This window comes from Colobus angolensis, unplaced genomic scaffold, assembly GCF_000951035.1.
Source record: "Colobus angolensis palliatus isolate OR3802 unplaced genomic scaffold, Cang.pa_1.0 Scaffold130, whole genome shotgun sequence".
Lineage (NCBI taxonomy): Eukaryota > Metazoa > Chordata > Mammalia > Primates > Cercopithecidae > Colobus > Colobus angolensis.
In genome coordinates this window covers 1,155,137-1,168,771 of record NW_012114253.1, presented here as the reverse complement: position 1 = coordinate 1,168,771, position 13,635 = coordinate 1,155,137, and the positions used below count along the sequence as shown (strand labels likewise).

The 13,635-nt window shown below is 43.4% G+C and overlaps 1 protein-coding gene across 2 annotated transcripts in view; it reads right to left on the bottom strand.

Annotated features, from left to right (window-relative positions):
* The window catches only part of EIF4G3 (eukaryotic translation initiation factor 4 gamma, 3), a 374,612-nt gene extending 360,977 nt beyond the window's left edge, over positions 1–13,635 (bottom strand). For both annotated transcript variants that reach the window (XM_011933977.1, XM_011933978.1), the window contains exon 1: positions 13,567–13,635. The gene's annotated coding sequence lies outside the window, so the exon portion shown is untranslated. The remainder of the gene's footprint in view (positions 1–13,566) is intronic.

Below are 13,635 nucleotides of genomic sequence, written 5' to 3'. Positions count from 1 at the left end.
CTGAGGCAGGAGAATGGCGTGAACCCAGGAGGCGGAGCTTGCAGTGAGCTGAGATCTGGCCACTGCACTCCAGCCCGGGCGACAGAGCGAGACTCCGTCTCAAAAAAAAAAAAGTCCATGAATGTTTACAGCAACATCACTCAGAGCCAGAGGAAATTTTATCCAACTTTTTGGCTATTAATTATCCAAAGGCCAAAAAGTTGAAAAAACCCAAATGTCCATGGTACATGGAATATTATTCAACAATTTTAAAAATGAAGTACTAATACATGGTTACAACACAGATGAACCCTGAAAACATTATGCTGAGAGAAACAAATAACAACAACAAAAAAAAATACATTCGTCCACTTACGTAAAAAGTTCAAAATAGGCAGATATATATAGAGGTAAAAAATAGACTTGGACTTGCCCAGGGCAGGGAGAATTGCGGGAAAACGGAGTCAAACAGATTCCTCTGGGGAGTGACAAAAATATCCTAAAATTGTGATGGTAGTTGTACAATTCTCAACTGGTTTTGAATATACTCAAAACCACTGAATTATACAATCTAAATGGGTGACTCGTATGATATCTGGATTACATCTCAATAAAGCTGTTTTTAAAGTAAGTAATGGTTTCACACAGCTGAAGTCTAACTTTCCCTTATTCAAAATGCTCTAGAATCTGAATCCATTATCTTGAATATTCTACCATGAGAATCCTCCATTCCAAGCACACAGATCCAAATCCTTAGAACACAGCATACATTACACTTGCTTCAATCCCAAATCTTTGTTCATATTGATCACCCACTCATCATAATCCACCCTCCTCTGCCTATCCAAACCCTGACTATAGTCTTAAACTCTTTTTTTTCCTTTTAAAAATTCGTATTTTTACCAGGCTCAATGGCTCATACCTGTAATCCCGGCACTTTGGTAGACCAAAGCAAGAGGATCCCTTGAGCCCAGGAGTTTGAGATCAGCCTGGGGAACAAACTGAGATCTCTAAAAAAAAAAAAAAAAAATTAAAAAATTAGCCAGGCATAGCGGAGTGTGTCTGTGGTCCCAGCTACACAAGAGGCTGAGGCAGGAGGACTGCTTGAGCCCAGCAGGTCAAGGCTACAGCGAGCCATAATTGTGCCACTGCACTCCAGTCTGAAAGACACAGCCAGACCCCATCTCAAAACAATGAATAAGCTGGGCACAGTGGCTCATGCCTGTAATCCCAGCACTTTGGGAAGCTGAGACAGGCAGGTCACTTAAGGTAAGGAGTCTGAAGCCAGCCTGGCCAATTATGGTGAAACCCCATCCCTACTAAAAATACAAAAATTGGCCCAATGTGGTGGCATGCACCTGTAATCCCAGCTACTCGGGAGGCTGAGGCATGAGAATCGCTTGAACCTGGGATGCAGAAGTTGCAGTGAGCTGAGATGGAGATCGCACCACTGTACTCCAGCTCGGGCAACAGAGCGAGACTGTCTCAAAAAACATTAATTAATTAATTAAGGTTTTTTCTTGTTTGCTTTGGGGGGGTTTTGGAGACAGGGTCTCACTCTGTCACCCAGGTTGGAGGGCAGCAGTGCAATCATGGCTCACTGCAGCCTCAACCTCCTAGGCTCAAGCAATCCTCCCACCTTAGCCTCCCAAGTAGCTGGGACTACAGGCACGCGCAACTCCGCCTGGCTAATTTTTGTATTTTTTGTAAAGACGGGGCTTTATCACATCATCCAGGATGGTCTCAAACTCCTGAACTCAAGTGATCCACCCACGTTGGGCTCCTGAAGTGCTGGGATTACAGGCCACGAGCCACTGCACCTGGCGAAGTTCTCCAACTAAGTTCTATTTCTCATATAGTAATTACTAGGACCCAGAAAAAAGGTCAGGAATCTCATTTACCCTTTCTTATGTCCCTTCAAGGTTCAGTCCTTTCCATTCTCAATGTAAAAATAGTATTCTGGTTTAAAACTGGTTGTATTCATTTTCTATTTCCACTTAATTCTCTCTCCTTATTCCAAAATTTCGTTTGTTCCTACACTTCAATCCTCTTTCCCTTATACCACATGAATCCCTGTGGTCTTCTCCTCCTTCCTTCAATCACTCCTTATGATACCAACACTTCCTGAAAACCAACTAAAGGCCGGACACAATGGCTCACACCTGTAATCCCAGCACTTTGGGAAGCTGAGGCGGGTGGATCACCTGAGGTCAGGAGTTCGAGACCAGCCTGGTCAATACATAAATAGGTTAGGTACGGTGGCTCATGCCTGTAATCCCAGTACTATGGAAGGCGAAGGTCAGGAGTTCAAGACCAGCCAGGCCAATACGGCGAAACCCTGCCTCTACTAAAAATACAAAAATTAACCAGGGGTGGTGCCGGGTGCCTATAATCCCAGCTACTTAAGAGGCTAAGGCAGGGGAATTGCTTGAACCCGGGAGGTAGAGGCTGCAATGAGCTGAGAGAGTAACACTGCAATCCAGCCTGGGCGACAGAGTGAGACTCCATCACAAAAAAAAAATTAGGACTCCCAGCCTTTTTTAAAAACTTAGAATACCTGAACATATAAAGATAAACGTAAAGGGATAATAAAGAAATATAAATAATTGTAGGGGAAAAAAACTTGTGATGTTACATTGAGTTTTACTCTTGTAAATAACGCAAAACATTACAGGAACAATAACTCAAAAGATGTTTGACTTATTGATAAAGGTTTGAACACTCCCCTTTGTAATGTGCAGTCATAACTTCTAAGCTAAAAGCCAAAGGTGAAAAAATATTCCCAAGAAAAACATTCCAAAGAAACAAAAAGTTCACTTATATTCCAAGTAGATATAGAATAAAACTATTCAAGAAGTATCTCTTGGCTGGACACGGTGGCTCACGCCTGTAATCCCAACACTTTGGGAGGCTGAGGTGGGCAGATCACTTGAAGTCAGGAGTTTGAGATCAGCCTGGCCAACATGGTGAAACCCCGTCTCTACTAAAAATACAAAAAATTAGCTGGTCGTGGTGGAAGGCACCTGTAATCCCAGCTACTCGGGAGACTGAGGCAGAATTGCTTGACCCGGGAGACAGAGGTTGCAGTGAGCTAACACTGTGCCACTGCACTTCAGCCTGGGTGACAGAGTGAGACTCTGTCTCAATTAAAAAAAAAAAAAAAAAAAGTACCTCTTTTTATTTTTTTTAGAGTCTTGCTCTTTCACCCAGGCTGGTGTGCAATGGCACGAAATCAGGTCTCACTACAGCCTTGACCTCCCGGGCTCAAGCAATCCTCTGGCCTCAGCCTCCTGAGTAGCGGGGACTACAGGCATGCACTGCCACTCCTGGCAAACTATTTTTTAACTTTTAGTAGAGATGGGGTATCACTGTGTTGCCCAGGCTGGTCTCAAACTCCTAGACTCAAGTGATCATCCTGCTCCAGCCTCCCAAATTACTGGGATTACAAGCATGAGCCACCACACCTGGCCAAAAAAAGTACTTTTCATGGAAGATACTTAGGTAGCAAATTAAGCAAGATACAAAACTATGTACATAATCTGACTTTACCTTACAAAAATGTATGTCCACTAATATCAAAATCCACAGGAAAAAAAAAAATCAGGAAAGAAACACACCAAAATGTTAAAAGTGGTTATCATAGCTAGGCACAGGGACACATGCCTACAATCCCAGCACTTTGGGAGGCCAAGGTGAGCAAGTGGCTTGAGCCCAGGAGTTTGAGACCAGCCTGGGTAACATGGCAAAATCCCATCTCTACAAAAAAATTAGCTGGGCGTGGTGGCACACACCTGTGGTCCCCACTCCTTGGGAGGCTGAGGTGGGAGGATTGCTTGAGCCCAGGAGGTCAAGGCTGTAGTGAGCCATGACCACCCTGCCTCTTAAAAAAAGTGGCAAGGCACGATAGCTCACACCTGTAATCCCAGCACCTTGGGAGGCCAAGGTGGGCAGATCACCTGAAGTCAGGAGTTTGAGACCGGCCTGGCCAACGTGGTGAAACCCCACCTCTACCCAAAATACAAAAATTAGCCACATATAATGGCACGCGCCTGTAATCCCAGCTACTCTGGGAGCTGAGGCAGAACTGCTTGAAGCTGGGAGGCAGAGGTTGCAGTGACCCAAGATTATGCCACTGCACTTCAGCCTGGGCAACAGGGCAAGACTCTGTCCCCCCACAAAAAAAAAAAAAAGGCCAGGCGCGGTGGCTCACACCTGTAATCCCAGTACTTTGGGAGGCTGAGGCAGGCAGATCACGAGGTCAGGAGATCAAGACCATCCTGGCTAACACAGTGAAACCCCGTCTCTACTAAAAATACAAAACAAAATTAGCCAGGCGTGGTGGTGGGCGCCTGTAGTCCCAGCTACTCGGGAGGCTGAGGCAGGAGAATCGCGTGAACCCGGGAGGCAGAGCTTGCAGTGAGCCGAGATGGCGCCACTGCACTCCAGCCTGGGCGACAAGAGTGAGACTCATCTCAAAAAAAAAAAAAAAGTGGTTACCTCTACTAATAAGATTATGAGTGATTTTTTACTTCTCTTTTCTATATTTTTCCAAAATTCTCATTTAATTATATGTTGTTCTTATAATCATAACTTTTGAATAATAATATTTAACTACAGATGTTGTTCCTCTTTGGCCTTCATACCAACCCTAATCCTCAGTATCTATATGTACTTCAAATACAACTCAGGCACTTCAGATGGCTTTGTAAACTGGGTCAATGCTATTCCATCTGAAAGAAAATTATAGAATTATTTTCAATTCAATTATACATCAGTGCAAAATAATTTGAGGGTAGCTCTGAATGCTATAAGTGAGTTGTGATGCCATCTATATTAATCCTAAAACTAATCTTCAAATGATTCCCAAAGTCCAACACACTTAACATTTCACTTAATAAATATTCACAGGCCAGGCGCTGTGGCTCACGACTGTAATCCCAGCACTTTGGGAGGCCAAGGTGAGCGGATCACAAGGTGAGGAGATTGAGAACATCTTGACCAACAGGCTGAAACAAAATACAAAAATCAGCCAGAGGTGGTGTGTAGTCCCAGCTACTCTAGAGGCTGAAGCAGGAGAATCACTTGAACCCGGGAGGTGGAGGTTGAAGGGAGCTGAGATTGTGCCACTGCACTCCACCCTGGGCGACAAGAGCGAAACTCCATCTCAAAAATAAATAAATAAATAAATTTACAGACCGCCTACTCTCTGTCAAGCACTACTCTAGATGCTAGCAATTCCACAGAACAAAACTAACAAAAATCTCTGCCTTCATAGAGTTTACATTCTATTAACAAAATTCAATGTCTTCTAAGAGTCAGGCAGCACATAGCGGGTTCAACAAAGTACAAAACAAGCCAGGTGCAGTGGCTCACACCTGTAATCCCAGCACTTTGGGAGGCTGACATGGGCAGATCACTTGAGGTCAGGAGTTCGAGAACAGCCTGGCCAACATAGTGAAACCCCACCTGTACCCAAAATACAAAAATTAGATGGGTATGATGGCACGCACCTGTAATCCCAGCTACTCAGGAAGCTAAGGCAGGAGAATCACTTGAGCCCAGGAGTGTAGGATGCAGTGAGCCGAGACTGCACTACTGCACTCCAGCCTGGACGACAGAGACTGTCTCAAAAAAAAAGTACAAAACAATTACTAGTTAATGAAGATCATGGCTGGGCACAGTGGCTAACACCTGTAATCCCAGAACTTTGGGAGGTCGAGGCGGATGGATCACTTGAAGTCAGGAGTTCAAGAGCAGCCTGGCCAAGATGGTAGAATCCATCTCTACTAAAAATACAAAAATTAGCTAGGTGTGGTGGTACACACCTGTAATCCCAGCTATTTGGGAGGCTGAGGCATGAGAATCACTTGAACCCAGGAAGCAGAGGTTGCAGTGAGCCAAGATGACACTCCAGCCTGGGTGACAGAGCAAAATCCTAAAAAATAAAAATAAAAAAAAATATAAAAAGACAGTAATAAAAACAAATTTCAAATGCACTTAAAATAGTTTAACTATCTCAAATTTCAGCTGAGCTACAGGAGATTGAAAAATTCCTTTTGGTTGGCAGCAAGCCAGAGAACTGGAAGCCATTCGAAAATTCTGAAGTCGCTCGGGAGCCTGCAATATTTCATCTGTGTAAGTCTCAGCTGCAGTTTATCCATTGCTTAAAGTCATATGTGTGGCTAATAATCAGGAACTAGTTAGTTTCCTATTATATTAGCTCAAAGTATTATTCCTTAGGCAAAAATAGATTGTGTCTTACCACAGTACTACAAGAGTTTATTCCAGAACTTACTTTCCCTCGTATCTCATAATGAACTAACTGTATCATCACCCAGAACAAGGCAGCAAATGACCATGGCAACCTTATTTTATGGTCTCACACTATCTCACAACTAACTATACAGTCTTCACCACTAAAGTTACAGAGAGCTTCAATCTCTTCGGCTGAATCTAACATTAACAAGCCTAAAACCAGAAGCAGCTTATATGAGCAAACCGCTTTGCCTCTGCCCCATGTTAGTATCTTCTAATATCAATAAGCCACCACAGAAACATGTCACTTACCATCAGACAAAGAAACCATTAATTGGTTTCTGTAAATCCCTCCCCTCTACTTGCAAGAATAACACAAATCTCAAAGGACAATCATAAGCAATCATAATTCAAGAAGGTCACTGAATAAATGAGTCTAGCCCCTACATTTCAGAGAAGGGATAACCAATGCCTGGAGCAGTTGCATGGTTAGTCCAAGATAAGATATCTATTACAATGAAAGAGCCAAACTCAAATCTAGGTTTTTTTGCCTCCAAATCAGGTGCACTTCTCAATACACCAAGGTAAATCTATTTTAAGGCTAGCAAGTACTGTTTCTAAGCCAAAGTCTAGTATCAAAAGGGCAAGGATATTATAAGATGCAGTGGGAAGGAGACCAGGAACAGACCAACCACAGATCAGATCAGATATGTAGCTCCTTTTCATACACTAATTCCTCAGATTATGATACAGAAAATACTTTGAATGTTTAGCTCGTGTTTGTCACTTTCTCTGGTATCTCCTCTAGCAAAAAAAAAAAAAAAAAAAAGCCTGAAACATGACTGAAATCCATTTGTTAAAACTCTACGCAGCAGCAACGGAATTGGGAAAAGTAGGGTGGCAGAAAAGAAAGCTATGTAAACCGGGGTTCTTATTCATTCTTCTAATTTAGCTGAGATGTCAACTTCTTTCAGAAAGCCTTAACTCCTCCTTCCCCAGACTACCCTCACAGCAGAATTATCACTGTACTTGCCTCATGACGTTTTGTTTACCCACCTCTACCCAAAAGGACCAAGTTCTTTGAGGGCAAATATTTCTACCTTAGCTCTTCAATCCTACATCTAGCACTGAGTGTAGCAGCACACAGTGGGTGCTGAATTAATGAATTTATAAACTTGCCACATCTATTGAAGCCTCAATATAAATGGCAAAATGTGGCAACGCTCTCCATTTATTTATTTTTTGTTTTTGTTTTAGTTTTTGAGACAGAGTCTCACCGTCACCACGGCCCGGAGTGCAGTAGCGCAATCTCGGCTCACTGCAATCTCCGCTTCCCAGGTTCACGCCATTCTCCTGCCTCAGCCTCCCAAGTAGCTGGGACTACAGGCACCTGCCACCATGCCCTGCTAATTTTTTGTATTTTTAGTAGAGATGGGGTTTCACCGTGTCAGCCAGGATGGTCTCGATCTCCTGACCTCGTGATCTGCCCACCTCGGCCTCCCAAAGTGTTGGAATTACAGGAATCCTCTCCACTGATTTAAGATGTGGTTCTCGGCCGGGCGCAGTGGCTCACAACTGTAATCCAGCACTTTGGGAGGCCAAGGCAGGCGGAACACGAGGTCAGGAGATAGAGAGAGACCATCCTGGCTAACACGGTGAAACCCTGTCTCTACTAAAATACAAAAAATTAGCCAGGCATGGTGGTGTGCACCTGTAGTCCCAGCTACTCAGGAGGCTGAGGTAGGGGAATTGTTTGAACCCAGGAGGCAGAGGTTGCAGTGAGCCAAGATCATGCCACTACACCCCAGCCTGGCAACAAAGCGAGACTCGGTCTCAAAAACAAAAAAAAAAGGTGTGGTTTTCAAACATTTTCTAGAAGACCTTTGATTTCATTTTCTTTTGTTTTGTTTTTCTGAGGCAGAGTCTCACTCTGTAACCCAGGCTGGAGCGCAGTGGTGCAATCTCGGCTCACTGCAACCTCTGCCTGCCAGGTTCAAGCGATTCTCCTGCCTCGGCCTCCCAAGTAGCTGAAATTACAGGCAGACGCCACCACACCCGGCTAATTTTTGTATTTTTAGTAGAGACCGGGTTTCACCAGATCAGGGCTGGGTGCAGTGGCTTAATGCCTGTAATCCCAGCACTTTGGGAGGCTGAGGCAGGCGGATTACCTGAAGCCAGGAGTTCAAGACCAGCCTGGTCAACATGGCGAAACCCAGGCTCTACTAAAAATACAAAAATTAGCCAGGCATGGTGGTACACACCCGTAATCCCAGCTACTCAGGAGGCCGAGGGAGGACAATCACTTGAACCCGGGAGGTGGAGGTTGTAGTGAGCTGAGATCGCACCACTGCACTCCAGCCTGGGTGACAGAGCAAGACTCTTGTCTCAAAAAAAATAATAATAATAAATTTAAAATGTTATCAGAAACCCCAACATGGAAAATCAACGTATCAGTCCTAAGTTGGTTTAAACTCTCATGGTTTGATAGAAAATACTTCACTTTGATCACTTCTTGACTTTCTAGCTAAGATCAGGTATAGAAAATACTTCCCTCTGAAACCCACAAACCTAGGACAGGAAGAAGCAGCAGCTGAGCTGGAACTCAGGCATCTGAGTAACTTTCTTCCTTATCTCCATCTTGTATCTGTTGCCCTCTGTCCTCCTATAGAAGGATCTGTACTCAGTATTTGACGTTTTCTCGATGGTGGGGCTTAGGAGCAGAAAGACTGCTGGCCACTAAATGAGCTACAGAATTCTAATTGCTAATTATAATGGTATTCTGCTTGAGGCCTTGCTAACTTCTGAACAAGCAGGAACATGCACCGAACCAAAGGCCTATGTCTTAAGGCTCAATAAGGTAAAGATAACCTACTTGTCTAGCAGTATGTGACTATTAACTAATTAAAACAAAGTACAGTATCATTGTGTTCTAGATTGCTCCTCATTTCTGTATATGGACCTTCCCCTGGCTCTCAAATATAGGAAGGTATTCTTCCTCCCATTCCCACATACAGGCTTGGTGAGAAACAGCCAAGCATAGTAAAAAAGGCATTCACGGGCTTTGGAGTCAGTCATACTAGTCTGAATCACAGACCACCACTTACTAGGAGAACCCTGGAAACATTACTTCTCTGCACTTTAGTTTCCTCATCTATAAAATACAGACAATACCGACTACCTTATTAAAGTTCTCCTGGGAATTAAATAAAATCATGCATGTCTGGCTCCCAGGATAGTAGGAACTCAATAAATAAATACTATTATTAATTATTCAGATTTAGCTTTGGTAGACAGGCAAAAAAGAAGACAGAAAATGTTATTGGCTTCAGCCTGTAAGATAAAACTGAATATCAATACAGAAATTAAAAAGGAAAACTCTAATACCAAAATAAGTAACAGGAATAGTGGTTTTTAATATATATGTCATATATGTATGACAGACTAGCTAAGAACATGAGGTATTTTCTGGTTAATACAGGTCTTTCCCAAATTTAGCTCCTATTAAGAACCCACCGCCTGATTTTCTTTTTTTTTTTGAGACGGAGTCTTGCTCTGTCGCCCGGGCTGGAGTGCAGTGGCTGGATCTCAGCTCACTGCAAGCTCCGCTTCCCGGGTTTACGCCATTCTCCTGCCTCAGCCTCCCAAGTAGCTGGGACTACAGGCGCCCGCCACCTCGCCCGGCTAGTTTTTTGTATTTTTAGTAGAGACGGGGTTTCACCATGTTAGCCAGGATGGTCTCGATCTCCTGACCTCGTGATCCGCCCGTCTCGGCCTCCCAAAGTGCTGGGATTACAGGCTTGAGCCACTGCGCCCGGCCCTGATTTTCTTAACTATATTGGCTGCCCCAAAACAGTAACTAGACTCCCCAGAAGTGTCAGCAACCCTGAGAGAAATTACACCCTGAAGTCTTTTCATATAGAGAGAACATTGTGTATTCACAACAGACTGCAAAATTGTACTTTTTAAGTCAGAACTACTTGGATACCTAAATTCAAACTCATTTATCTTGAATTACCTGAAGGGTGAGCAATTCCCATCTAAAGGGCTAGGCTTTTAAGGGGGGGCCAAGAACCGCCCCCCCCAAAAAAATGTAAGCAGCAGTTTCTGTGTATGCACAGTTTTCTGTGGAAAGGGTCCATATAGCTTTCATCAAAATGTAAAAGTTGTTTGTTACCCAGAAAAGGTTAAGAATCACTGTTAAGATTCTCCACAGAGCCTCTTGGAACCTCATACGGGAAAGTCACGGTGAGTATATCTCAAGGCAAATACTTTAAAGTGCTAATTTCATAACCTATAAACTTCATGCTGGATTATGTTATGAAAACCCTAAGCCTATTTCTCCATTCCTTTAGCACTTTTCATATCAGAGTTTTTCTTTTTCTAGCCTCTACCATCCTGGCCTGCCCTCTGCCAGGCCCCCAACATCTGCTGCTTTTAAGCCAAAGGCTACTACTTGAAATGGCCTTATGGGCCCTGCCATGCAATACTGATTCCTACTTTTAAGCGGGTTTCAGTTTACATTCAAATCCGTTAATAGTAACACTTCTCCTCATTTCTGATTTGTCACTTGAACACTAAGTATAAATGAAGGACATAGTGCCACGCAAATCTTTCTAGTACTTTTACAAATTTAAAATACCGTCTGGCCAGGTGCAGTGGCTCACGCCTATAACTCCAGCACTTTGGGACGCTGATCACACCCTACAAAAAATTTCCTGGACGTGGTGGCACACGCCAGTAATCCCAGCTACTCAGGAGGCTGAGGCATGAGAATCCCTTGAATCCAGCAGGCATAGGTTGCAGTGAGCCGAGATCACACCACTGCACTCCAGCCTGGGCGACACAGCGAGACTCTGTCTCAAAAAATAAATAAATAAAACTGTCTGAACTTATTAATCCAATGCAAACACAACTATACTCACATACTTTGAGGGTCTGGAAATCCATTCAAGCCATGAAAAGTGCAACTCCAGCTATGCACTCCTGCCAAGATGCTTAAATGTTATCAACTTATTGAACAGTGACCACTTGCATCAAATACAAATGCCCATACTCCCTCGGGATAGAAAAGCAGAACTGCTCTATTACAATCCTTTTTTAATCAATACCCCATTACCAGTTGATAACACTTCACCACTGGTGTGTTCTGATGAAATCTACAACCTATACTTCATTTACTGTTTATACAATAAAATGTTCTATTTTTAGCAATTGTAACCTTTCAGTGTGTAAAAGCAAACAGAAAATAATAAGAGCTGTGAAACACATCAAGAGGAAGATTAATTTTAGCTTCAATGGCATGAGGCAAAGTAAAAACTTAAAGCCACACAAAAGTAAGTATTCCATTCAACTAAAATTGGTTTAAAATTATCTACACTGGAAATTACACTTAAATTTATCTCTTTAACAGCTGCTTTTTATTCAAAAGAAAATTAAGTTTCAGTTTTTAACTACTTGAATGTTGCAACCAACTCAAGAGTTTTTATAAGTCCTTCGATGAAATGCACTGAGAAAAAGCATACTTGAAACACAGCTCTTTGTGTCCCAAAAAGCCACCAAATTCACCAAGCAGTGTCACATTAAGCACTGCAGTCCTTACTACTCTGTACATTAAGGACACCTACTATAGGTTTCCTTTCATTTCTGTTTAATTACCAAAATAACTCAAAGATGCAGGTAATGAGTAATTTACTTAGTGGCACAATTCAGAAACTTAAAAGTCCTAACCGAGTATAGGCAATCAAGGTAAAACATGAAATTAGAAAGGAATTTAAACTCACAAAGTAGTAAGCAAAGACAGGTTTAAGAGATCCAACACTGAACTCCGCCTTGAAGTCAGCAAACCAGCCAACCTTCCCCAACCCCAGAGACACTGACCAAAACTAACCAGGTTTTCCATAAGCAACGCTAAGTTATCACTACACCTTCTCATCGGCGAACAATTCCTAATTGAACACAACCACGCAGGATAAAAACATTATGAAATCAGTACACACGTCACACTGGAAAGGAATTTATCTTTACACTGCACCACGGTGCCTGGATTGAAAAACATGAACTAGATTTAAAGAACAGAGAAAATGACACTTGGCAGAAAACAAACAATGACCTGAAATGACTCTAGAAGGGAGACTGCTTTCCCTTCTCAAAGTAATCTATACAGACAAGAATCAAACTACAGACTGTGAAACAATCTGGGGACCTCACAGCAGTTAGCTTCTTACTTGCTCAAACATCCTACGATCTCTAAAAGTCAAACACACGATGACACAAATACAACAACACATCTAACATCCAATCATTATTGATTTACACAAATACAGTGGATGCAGGGAGGAGGATGCATGATGAAATGTTATTCTCAGGTACGCAATACCTTTCTAAATCTCCGTGGAATTCATGAATTCAACGTTTTACCTTCACTGGTTAGTTTTTGACTAAAATACCCCATCACCAAGTCTTTTCAATCAAAGCTGTCCAAAATTCTACAGTCGAAACATTCAATACTAGACTTTCCTCCAGAAGCCCTGGTAACTCGCTAGACATCATCAGGCCTATGAAGAGTAAATCAAAGCCCATTAAAAATATTCAGCCTAACACAAATCTTCCAAGTGAGACTTTTGTGGGTGATGGGTAATGTCAGTGAACTTCCTCTTCCTTTAAAAAGGTCAAAGACAGGGAAGCGTCCGGCGTCACATTTCCTCCTTAGATCTCGACCTACCACAAACCACATCACAACTCTCCCATTACCTGAAAAAACTATCCAGAGGAACTGCTTTCTGTACATCTTCACCTTAGACTGAAAATCCAACTTACCTCGGAAACGAGCTGATTAGTTTCAAACAAGAAATTTACCGATAAAGTTTATTATGTACTAATAATAATTAGGGAAGCCCATAGTGTCCCGCTGTAGGGGGAGCCGAGGGGAGGTGAGTAGAAGGGTGTAATCCTCACAACAACCAGAGAAAAGCCTTCCCTGCAGGGTTGGTCCCTGGCACCAAGCAAATTCTGCCCAATAAAGAGGGGGAAGGCACCTTAGGGGAGAAGGGTCCCCAAGCTCTAAAAGGAAGGGACTGCAGAAGCATGGCCAAGTGGAGCTAGCTTTCACAGTACTGCTGAGGGTCTCGGGGTCCCCTCGCAGTGCGGCTGCCGGGGCATCCCAAAAGCTCCGGCCAAGCCCGATGCAGGGGCTTGAGCCGCTGCCCCTTTCCCGATTGGGCTGTAACGGCCGACAGGAGGGTCCCCTGAGCTGCGGGGTCCCCCTGGTCTGCGGGGTCCCCCTGGGCTGCGATGACGAGAACCGAAGGGCCGACAGGAAGGTGAAAAGGATACTGTTGGGGCGCCTGGGTCTGGAGGGCCCTGATGTTCGGGTGAGGAGGGGGGGCCGCCGCCGCTGCCGCC